We start from the raw sequence: 11,903 nt of genomic DNA, 5'->3' as shown, positions 1-11,903 counted from the left end.
CCTTTAAGGGTGAGCTGCTCTTCTCCTGGGCAACCCTTTTTGGCATTGTTGGTATTGCTTTCTAATCAAGGTTTACATTTGCTGTGTGCGCCCCCACCCCCACCCCCATCTGCACGCTTCAGCTGCCCATTAGCTGAGAATGGGACATTCAAGGAACCACCCAAGCTGATGGTGGGGGGCAGTGGTGGCAGAGGGGTCCTGAGCCCTCCTGAGCGGTCTCACTCATTCCACCTGCCCCCTACCCCCTACCTGGCACCTGCTTCAAGGAAGGTGCTGCAGCAGCAGTGGGCACAAGTGCTTGGAGGTGGGGCTGGGAGTCACTGAAGAGAGTCGGAACCCCACCAGGCACTGAACAAATACCTCCCGTGGCTTCGCACTGACCCCCTAGTCAGCCTGGCATTCAGGGGCCGCCATTGATCCGTCAGATATCGGCATGGTGGTTTGCGCACTTAGTGGCAACATTGATCAAAATTTGCCAGAGGCGCCAAGAAGCATTGAAAGTATACAGCGCATCCAAGTACAAGGGCAGAGGGCAGAGGGTGCTGCGGGTGGGCATCGCAGAGCGCCTTGGAAGAGGCCACGCGGGGCCCCCACCATAGAGGGCCGTTTGCCGATGACCTCAAAGATGGCAACATGCACAGAAAACCACTCTATCAACGGCGCCCGCACTAGGACTCATAGCCTATCCCCAGCACCCCCAACCCCCGCGTGGCTGCTAACCGGAAGGGTGGAGGGTGGAGCCCCCCAGGGGTCTCTCCAGAGACTGGCTGGGCAGCCTATTTATGAGCAGTCTGCCGCTGAGCTTCTACAGAGGACAGTTCTACGCTGACACACAGGGTCACCACGAATTGGAATCAAAGGCCTCTTTAAACCGTGGGGAAGCAGAGGTGTCACTTAGAGGAGGAAGATGGGCCTGAGCCCAGCCATAGTCTTTTTAATCGCCTCATATGCACGGGGAAGTTGAATATTGGATGAGGCAGACTAAAGAAGAATCGATTAGTTTGAATCACAGTGCTGGTGAAGCATATTGAAAGTACCATGGACTGCCCAAGCCCCCAGTCCCCCACCCCCCTAAAAAGTCCCAGATCTGCCTTGAAAGAAGTACAGACAGAACACTCCTTAGAGGCAAAGATGGCAAGACTGTCTCTAACGATTTGGACATGGTCAGGAGAGCCCAGTCCGGGGAGGAGGGTGTCAGTCACGCTTGGGAAAGCAGAGGGGCGGTCAGAAGAGGAAGGCCTGCGACCAGATGAATTGGCATTAGTGGCTGCAATGATGGGTTCAAACAGAGTGGTACTTGTGAGGCTGGCACCGGGCCCAGCAGGGTTCTGTGCTGTTGTACAGAGAGTCGCTGTGGGTCGGAACCGTTTGAGGGCACCCAACAACAAGAAATGTTCACCGGTGTGGAGAGGTGAGCCCCTTGAGGGCAGGGACCGCACCTACCCCCTGGCTTGCACCTGGGAGGGAGGAACAGTCCTGCCTGGAGAAGGCCTTTGGCACACGCTGCCGGGAAGGGTGGGCAGGATGGGAGCAGGAAGCTGGGGAAGCCCTGCTCTTCCCGTGATGCAGCTGCCGAGGGCAACACAGATGTGAGAGAACACAGAACACAACTTCTGTTCCTACGGTCCCTTGCAAAGGACAGAAGAGTGCCCTCGAGACCTGCAGAGGGTGGCTGGGGTGGGCAGGCCAGCGTGGGGGTCCGTCTCAGTTTGCCTACATTGCCTTCAGGCTCCACGCCCAGCCCCTCCTTGTCCCATTGGGGAAGAGGCAGACGGTGGGTTCCTGGCCTGTCCCCTTTGCCATTTGCCCCTAATGCATTGCAAGGCCTATGGGCTGTGGCTAGGCATCTGAGCTGTTTTGATCAAGCAGGTGGGGCAGACATTGGCAGGTGGGGATGTGGCTCAGTGACCCCCCAGGATAGCGCCGAGCAGTCTCGCAGTTGGAAGAGTGGAGACTGGGATCCTCCCACGGCTGCCTCACCCCTAATGGTACAGCTCGGCCCCTGTCTGTGGCTTCCTTTCAATGGTCCGTCCTGAGTGATATGTGGGGTGTACGCTCAGGGAGCTTATGCTGTTCATGTCACTCTTGAATATGGCGTGGTATACGGGGTTGCTGACATAAACAGTGTGGGCTCGCTGGGGGTCACCTCCCAGAGTTAGGTCCTTCCAGGGGAGACCCTTTCCTCCCACTACACACCCTCATTCCCTCCAAGATCTGTTTACACCACAGCTCCCTCTCCCGCCCCAAGTAATTAAAGGTCTATAAACGCTCCCATGCACCCACCAGCCAATTCAGTCCCCTTTGCTGCCACAGAGCTCTGTGCAACTGTGGTCACAGACAATCAGATTAAATGTCCTATCACCCAGCATTGATCAGATTAGCAACCTTGTGACGATTCATTAATTGTATTTTCTCTTAGCACCCTATTCAACTCAATACCCAGGGCATTGTTTGTGGCAGGGAAGAAAAGTAAATACAAATTAGGACTTAAAAAATAAATGGAAAAAAACCCCTTAAAACATTTTACAATAAATGATCCCTGCTATCTTTAAAACAGTAAGAGGATAGGTAGATTGATGCAATGTTTCATTTTCCCAGACTCGCTACCATTGAATGGATGGATTCTGATTCAAAGCGATACTAAAGGCCAGGGCAGAACTGCCCCTGTGGGTTTCCAAGACTGTAGCTCTTTACAGGAGTAGAAAGCTTCATCTTTCTTCCACAGAGCGGCTGGTGGTTTCAAACAATTGACCTTGTGGTTAGCAGCCCAATATGTAATCACATCAACACTAGGGCTTCTTTCTACATGCTGAAAATGCCAGGGACTGCCAGAAGACCAGACAAATCTATCTTGGAAGTGCAGCCAGAAAGTTCCTTAGAGGCAAGCATGGTGACACGTCGCCTGACACACTTTGGCATTATGTTGGGGAGAGACCAGTTCCTAATGAAGGACAGCGTGCTTGGTAAAGTGGATAGGGCAGCGAGCAAAATAAGGCCCTTGATGACATGGATTGACGCGGTGGCTGCAACAGTGGTCTCGAACCTAAGGACCATTGTGAGATCGCTCAGGACTGGGGGTGTTCTGCTCTCTTGGACATAGGGTTGCTATGAGTTGGAACCGACTTCAGAGCACCTATCAACAGCAACAGTTTTCCCGGGGCAAGAAATTTTAAACCAGGACACTTCCCAAGATTCCTACCATTTCTTTTCGAGGCCTTGCTGGGTTTTTGTTTCCCCAGAGTTCTGGGAAACAACACTCTACCTGGTCAGCTGAACTGGGGTCCCACGGCTGTCTTTTTCATGAGGTGTCAGTCACAGAGGGCCGGTACACACCCTTGATGTGAAGGTAAAAAGGAACTGGGGTTTGTAAGCATGTGGCTAGAAAACACGGTGGCAGTTACATAACCTGGTGTCAATTTGAGAGGATTATGAGTGAAGGGGTGGAGTCTGGTTGCCAATCAAGATAGAACCAATGAGGCCTCTGTGTGGGCGTGGCCTTCTCCTGAGAATTCTGGGAACTCCTGTATTTCCTCCTTGGAGACAGGAGACACTTCTCTCTCTGCTCACTACTTGAGAGATACTCTACTGACAAGACCGATGGCACTACGTCCTGGGAGCTGGAGAAGCCACATGGACCTACGCTCACAAAATCAGACCTCTAGAGCCAGAGAAGCCACGTAGAGACTCCTGCCAGCACTGAGATACTTACAATGCCACTGGATCCACAAGACTTCCAACCCACTGGCCTGTGATCCTCCTGCATTCAGCATCATTGCATGTATTTCGTGAGTCTGAAGAGGACTTTATAGATTGGTATCGGACATATGGGCTAATATGGACTTGATCTGGACTGGGCTGGGATGTTTTCTCAATATTCAATTGCTCTTGTATATAAACCTGTTCCTTATACACATATGTGTCTCTATGAATTTGTTCCTCTAGTCTACCCAGACTAACACAAACACTCAAATACTATTTTGCAGAGTTCTTAAAGGGTAGGTGACAGAAGCATGTTACCAAGGATGTTTCTCCATCTCAGAGGGCAGCTATCCAGAGGTGGAGCGGCGGGATGCAGTGTGACATTAAACCATCTCCAGCCAGAGGAAGCAGAGCATGATGAGAAGGGTCACTTTGCCCTCATTGATGGACACCATCTCTCTATGTTCTCCCGCCCTCTCCACGTGAAGCATCCAAGGTCCTGTGGGGTCAGGTCAGGAAGTCCAATGGCTGCCACTCCTTGGTGGTGTTGCTGTGGTTTCAGAGACGTGCAAAGGGCGAAGAGTTGGCTCTGACCCACGATGACCTTGTGCACAGCAGAAGGGAACACCGACCGGCCCAATACCATCCCCAGGATCGGTCACAGATGAGACCAATGTGATCTCCACAGGGTTTTTTGTCAGCTCATTTTTCAGAAGTAGCTTGCTGTGCCTCTCTTCCTAGTTCTTCTTAGTCGGGCAGCCCATTTGAAACCTGGTCCATGTTTAATACGCCTGGGGTATACTCACCGAAATCAGACCTGGGACGAATTCTCACACAGCCTCCAGGGCTTCAGCGGGTCGTGACACAAGTCAATGGTGACGCCTCCTTCTAAGGCTGCAGGAACTGCTGGCATCGCAGTGGCCACAGCAAATGCAGGTGCTCCCAGTTTGGCCCCTGGGGAGGGTTCACAGCGTTGCCACTGGAAGATGCTTAGGGAAAATGAGAACGAGAACGAGCTCAATTAGTGTGTGGACTCATTTCCCTGTGGAAATGGTAAAAATATCACCGCTTGGCATTATTGAAAGTCTAGTTTGACACATTAGTGGCAACAGTGGATTCCAACGTAAAGCCAACCGTGAGGAGGGCGCGAGCCCGGGCAGTGCCTCCTTCTGGTGTCTGTTGGGCCGCAGAGTTGGAACGACTGAACGGCACCTAGCAACGACCAGGACCACATGGTAGAGAAAGAACTGAGGCGGCGGGGCTGGGGGTGGGGGAAGACTTAGAAAGACAGATAAACCCGTGTTATGTCACATGAGTTCCTTGTATAAACACGCTTGCATTTTTTAATATGCTTAATTAACGCTGTCCTTTCCCCAGTGCATGGATGGAGACTACCCAGGACTTTACCTTTTGGACAACAATAATGTCTGTAAGTTACTACTTACTGGGCCAGTCAGTCAAGGCTGACTCACAGTGACCATGTAGGACAGGGTAGAACTTCGGAAGGGCTGGTTGGTTCCAATCACTGACCTTGAGGTTAGCAGCCCAATGAGAGACCGATTACTCCCCCAAGGCTCTTTAAATGACCAGGAGAATGCCGGGGAGGAAACATTTCACCCACTGAAAGGCTCTAATACAGGACAAAAGCACAAGCAAACTCACTGCCATGAGTCCCTGATGACTCATAGCGACCCAATAAGAGAGGGTAGAATTGCCACTGTGAGTTTCTAAGACTGTAACTCTTCACAAGAGCAGAAAACCCCATCTTTCTCCCTCAGAGTGACTGGTGGTTTCAAACTGCTGACCTTGTGGTTAGCAGCCTAACATGTAACCACGATGCCACCAGGGCTCCTTAATACATGATCATGTGCCTAACTTAAAAACTATAGCAATACCCCAATAGGTCATGCTAAATTCACCCTCAGAGCACTTGGCAAATTAGTTAGAATCGGCGGTCTCCCAGATGAAATGTCAGTAGAAAAAGAGAGACCTGTCTGAAGGATTCCTCGGACAGGTTTGCTGGGGCCAATGTACAGATTGGGCTTTAAATAGTTTAACATTAAGATGCATTTTTGTAACACCTAAGAGCGTGTCTATTTCATTTCAACCCATGGGTTATGGGAGCCATCAAAAATCAAACACAATGAAGAAGGAACAATATTTATAGCATTTTAGAGTCTCTCCCATTATTGGTTAGTGCTCCCCTCAATTGTTTAACTGCAATCGGTTCCACCTTCTCAGTGCGGATGATTTTTATACATCTGAGTTAAAAAATAATGCTGCTTGCCAGTGAGAAGTTAAAGACCAAGACAAGGCCTATTAGAATAACATTCCACCTTTTTATTCCCTGTACTTACCTTGTCAATTGCTAATTATTTCTCCTTTCCCATGCAACAAAATAGAAGCCATAAAATGTTTGATTTAATGGAAGCTTCCTTACCAAATAGGTCCTCCAACTCTGCTGAAGGCTCATCGGTAATTTATCTACCTCTGTAGGCAATGACCTTTTGTGAATCATGAGTCATTCCTCACTACTAATGAGATGCATCCAGGTGCCATTCCGCCTTCTGCATGGCTCCTCGTCCACCCGCCCCCAACCCCCCAGCGGGGTGCAGCTCCGGAGCAGGGGGCTGCCATTAGTGCCTGCACAGGGAACCCGCCCAGCAGAGTCGCCTCCCTCTTGCTTGCGCGCCTTCATTAAAGGGATGCTGGAACGTTGAATGTTCTCTAAATGACCCTGAGGGGTCGTGGGGGTCCAAGATAAGTCTCGTTATTGTCTGAGAAATCAAAATAGTCCGGGCATCTCAAGAGCAGGAACTGTGCCTACTCCTGCCAAGAACCACACTACGAAGAAAGTAACCAGGTGCTTAGAGTGCTGCGGAGCGAGTCTCTTCCAAAGGGAAACTTTCCATGGTGCTGAAAAGCCAAGTCGTCACCTTGCGCACTAAGGTGTGCCTGACCCGAGCCACTATACAGGCGGAAGCTGGGCAAGGAAGACAGAAGAAGTGTTGCATTTGAATGATGGTGTTGGCGAGGAATACTGACTGCACCGTGGACTGCCAGAAGGAACGACGCTGCCTCCGCAGAGGTCCAGCCAGAGTGCGCCTTGAACGGGAGGACGGGCCGGTTCCCGGGAAAGAACATCATGCTTGGTAGAGGATCAGTAAAAAGGGGCAAGACCCTCACCACGACACACGGGCGGGGCTGGTGAGATGTCCATGGGGGAGGCTCACTAGAAGAAACCCTGGCACAGGCACTAGGCTGTTGAGGGGCGCTGCTCTCCCCCACGTGAAGTGCAGGCCTCCCGGACGTCAATCAAGTGGCCCATAAAGCACAACAGTGGCTGCAACAATGGACTCACACACAGCAGCGGTTGTGGGGGTGACGCGAGGCTGGTCGCTCTGCGTTGGAATGGACTCGATGATCTCTGATAACACGCTAGCAGCACAGAGCAGGGCTTACCGGACACCACACTGCAGCCCCGGGGTCTTCAGATGGTTTTGATTGAGTAGATTCCAGCATGTGCTTGTACAAACTTGAGACATGTAACTCATACTCACTCACCACCACGGAGTCAATTCTGATTCATAGACACTCTCTTGGACGGGGTTGTACTGGCCCGTGGGTTTCTGAGACTGTAATTATGGGAGGAGAAAGCCTCATCTTTCACCTGAGGAGTGGTTGATGGTATTGAACTGCTGACCTTGCGGTGAGCACTGCCATCTATATATAATCCATTACTCCAGTAAAGCCCCACAACTCATCATAGTGGATGAAAAACAGGATATTACTGCTGTAACTGGAGTTCCAGAAGAGTGTATGAAAACTAGAAAAGTTCGGATATTTGTTCCAGGTCACAGTTAACATACAGTCTGGAATAAACAACTCAAAGAAATGGGAGATAGAATCTGAGACCAGGGAGCAAAGTGGAAATCGTTTGATGGGGTTGACATCAATGACTGATCCTTAATCCAAATGGTTGGAAGCTTCTGTACTAGAGAAGAAACCGCTGCCTGTACAGCAAAAAAAATGGATAGAACTAGGACGTGGACGAGAGCACAGTTCTGGGACCCAAGTCCAAGTCCATGGTGCAAACTTTTCTCGGAACAAAAGAACAAGGGCGTCCACAAAGCAGGACTGCTGTGACCATATCCCTGTATTGGACTGTGAAGAAAGTCAGCTATGTAGGGTTGATAGCCCCAAAAGATAAAATTTTAAAAGATTCTTTTAAAAAGATAAACCTTTAAAAACTAAAAGAAGAAAACGAAACTTCAAAATGGATGAGGTAAAAAGAAGGATAAATGTGGTTTAAATATATTTTCTCCCCAGTGGTGACTGGATTTGGGGCGATTCTGCTTTTGTGGGGTGTGAGAGAGAAGAATGATGGGTGTGCTTCTCTTGGCTCAGAGTGGATCATGCCTGGACCACAGTCTTGGGGCAGTGCAAATGGAAAGGGGCAATCAGTTTACCCAGAAGTCTAGGGAAGAAAGATCTAGCAAGGTACTGTTGAGAAGTCAGCCCATGACTAGTGTACGGAGCCCCGTTCTCCTTTGACCCACGTGGAGTCACCAAGAGTCCCAAATAACTCCCTAGCCATTGTTTTTCCCAGGACTCTAAGTAAGGGGGGGTGGGAGCGGGGGCAGGTAATTGCTCCATATCATACTGCCCCCACTAATGTTCTGAAGTAGGAAGCTGGGGGTCAATGAGCATCTGAAAGAACAGATTGCTCCCCCATCCTGCCAACTTCCTTCAGCACATCTCCACCATTTCCTCACGCTATAGGAGTCTACCCCCTCCCGTGAAGACTTATAATTGCTCTGTGCCAGAATTGACTCTCTGGCTAGGCAGTAGCAGGGCAGTGAATTATTTAATGTGTCTCTTTTGGTCAAAGCCTCTCCCACCAAAAGACCTGGTAAGAAGGTGGGAGATGGTACTTAGAGGAGTCCCTGGAATGCCATCCTGCTGTGTATAAAATGAGCCCTCTCCAATAAAATGATTTTTTTTAAAAGAAAAAAAAAAGAGCTCTCTGAGCAGCAGAAGGAATCTCCTTACCAGCAAGAGCCAGTAGGGGAGCATGTCCTGGTCTCAGAGCTCTGCGCAGTGACGAGCAGCAGCAGCAGAACCAGGAGTCAGAACACTGAGCAGGGGTGCACTTCCCAGCCCACGGAGCAAGTGAAACTGCGTGCTTTTCTGCCGGAGGCTGGCTTGTGGAGTGGGGTGCCTTTAGGAACGTAATTGGGGAAGTTGGGCTTGCTGACCCATGGAAGTGGAGCTGGGTGCCTTTGGGCTGAAGCTTACTGGAGCGGGGTGCCTCTGCGCACGTGATTCGGGAACTAGATTTGCTGATGCAGAGGCTGAGCTGCATACCTCGGAGTGGAGGCTTGCAGCGGAAGTGGTAGGCCCCTTGGGACATTTATTAGCAGACCCGAAAGAACTTCAGAACATGTCCTGATAAAAACCTCAACCCGGAGCATTTCTCACTGGCATTATAACTTGTTAATATCCTTAATAAACCCTTTCATCATGAACGTTGTCTGCGAGGTCTATGTAGTCATTGCAATGGATAGTAGAACGCAGAGAAGTGAAATAGAGACCACGGATTAAGACATCACGGTGGTGGCGGTGTCAAATGATGCACACAAATGGCTCTGGAATTTCTTCCAGAATATTGGACGAGTCTGTCTTCAAGATCCGTAGGAAGTGGTAGAAGGAGGTTTGGAAGGGGGGCAGCAGGTGGAGGCGGCACTGGCCCTGGCCATTTTGTGGCCTGAACCAAGCAAGGGGCTGGACAGGGAGGGAGATGCAGGCCACTCCATTTCTGCCCGTGTGTTGCCGATGGCCTGTGAATTCCAGACGGCCAGTGGCCCCACACAGGGGAGAACTTGTCCTTTCTGACTAAAGGTCAGAGCGAATTGGAGGTGGCCTTTGGTTGCTGCCTTCACTGGGAACATCCCCCGTGAATGTGAAGGATGTGAATCTCGCAGATGTCTACCTAAGTAGACTGTGTGGAGAGAATGTGGAGCAACATCAGGCTGGTCAGCACCGAGCACGATTCTGACCGTTTCTTGCCACCATGTCTAACAAGCATTAAGAAAGAGTTGAAAATAACTGGCAGATTCAAGTGCACAAAAAAACCAAAAACAAACTTTGAAAGGGCTCATCGAAGAGTTTTTTAATGTGCACATACATGTAACGAATTGTAGAAGCTCCCTTTAAATGATTTTGAATTTATACGATAGAATGAAATAGACTCACCACACTAAATCTTATAAATTCACACATTTTTTCCCAACCTGGGAAAACAAAGAAACCCAGTTCTTTCAAATAAGAGATTTCCACATAAGATGTTCTTATTGAAGTGCCAATAAAAAATAGTCATAGGCAGAGAAATCCTAATATCATAAAAATAGTCGAGTCCTTGATGACTTTCTGGGCCGGAAGAAGTCTGTAGCCAAGAATATGAAGCACTTGAACCCACGCTGTGGGAAAGTAATTTCCCAAACAGAAAGCCTCCCTAACTCAGATGCAACAACTTTCGAGGTCAGTGGTTTTTGTCTTCTTCCCCAATCTAGGGGAGGCCGCCGGCGACTGCGACCTGCCCACAGAACCCACTGGACTCGACACGTCTCAGTGTCAGCTGTGGGGTTTCTGCCTTAAATCTGCCAGGACAGCCCTGCAGCCACTTCTGCAGGAACCCTTGGGGACAAAATTTATTGTTACATCTCAATAGCTTTTTGTTCACCTCCCAAATAGAGGTCCCGGGTCATGCTAATGATTAGAGAGAGACAAAATGCTCTCTATATTTTATTAAACAGATCTCTTAATAATTAATCACATGTGAAAATTATTTTCCATCATGCTGACACAAAGGCTAAAGCACTTTTATTCCCTCCCCCCGCTGCACCCCCCAAACCATTTCTTTCCCTTTTAAATTGTCCTCAGTGGATTCCCGGCTACCTACGCAAGTGAGGAGGCCAAGCAGGTTTTATAACTTGGCTTTTTAAACCATCATCATTCCTGAGCTTCCGACTGGAGAAGGGCTGGGGGGATTTGTGGGTTTTCAGAAAACCTGCCCTCTGATCCCCTCCACCAATCCAGAGTGGGGCCGTGACACCAGGAGAGGTATAATTCCATGGAAGCCCACAGGCCTGGGGTTGGTGGCTGTTGGAGTTGACCCTCCCTCACGGCCACGTCACCCTGAGTGCTCAGAGCAGAATGGCTCCTTAAGGTGCCCAGGCTGGGACCCTTTCCAGAAGCAATGGGTTTGAACCACCAACTCCTTGTGCCACCCAGGGGCCTACCCCGCCGCTCACCGGAGATGGCATGAGTTGAATGCAAGGCCTTGGCTCCTTCTCAGAGGTCTGTGTCCTGAGGTGAATGTCTTTCCTCTTCCCGGGAAGGGCAGGCAAGACCATGGTCGGTCGGAGGACTGCCCGAGTTCCACTCGCCAGCATTCCCCATGGGTACTGGCTGGGCTCCCCACCTCCAGCAGGCTCCCCTTAAAGATGGGTGTCGTCCTGGGGAGTCGGGGCTCAGGCCACTGACAGATTAACTCCAGAGGAGGGACGCTGCCAGGGAAGCGCCCAGGCAGCAGGTCTCTGGCCTTCCTCAAAGGTCAGGAGGAAATGAGAGGTGGTTTTTCATGGCTGCCTTCAACAAGGGCATTCCGTCTGACAACCCTGTGGCCATGGAGCTAGGCAGGGTGTGGGTGTGTTGTGTCCACGAAGGGGAGGGGAGCGTGGAGGGAGGAGCAGGGCTGTGGGCGCCCCGGTGAAACACCCACTCCAGGCAGCGCGGCAGGCAAGTGGGCCGCAGGAACCCAGAGCAACGGCTGCTGGCAGCCGCGTCAATATTCTCCCTCTGAGCGCTAATTACATTATTAAGCAAACAGACCAACACAGGGTGTGAGGGATGGAAACATGCATTTAGGATCCCGTCACTCGCCACTCGGCTGTAAATAACCACGAGCAATTCACACGACTGGGCGGCTTCTCTTGAATCGACCAAGCCGGACAGGGAGACGTCCTCGGAGGCGTCGGCCCTCTCCGTCCAGGCTGCACAGCAGTCCCAGCGCGGGGCCAGAGAAGGCCCGTCCCGCGGCCCAGGAGGCCGGCCCGGGACAGAGGTTCCAGGAGGAGTAGTTGGCATTGTCTGGGCTAGACAACACCCACTTGGACACAAACCCCAGGCCCCTCCAGTAGAGC

This window comes from Echinops telfairi, unplaced genomic scaffold (assembly GCF_000313985.2).
Source record: "Echinops telfairi isolate 266 unplaced genomic scaffold, ASM31398v2 ScPeMD7_7469;HRSCAF=8507_1, whole genome shotgun sequence".
Taxonomy (NCBI): Eukaryota; Metazoa; Chordata; class Mammalia; order Afrosoricida; family Tenrecidae; genus Echinops; species Echinops telfairi.
Note: the sequence above shows the minus strand (reverse complement) of the source record.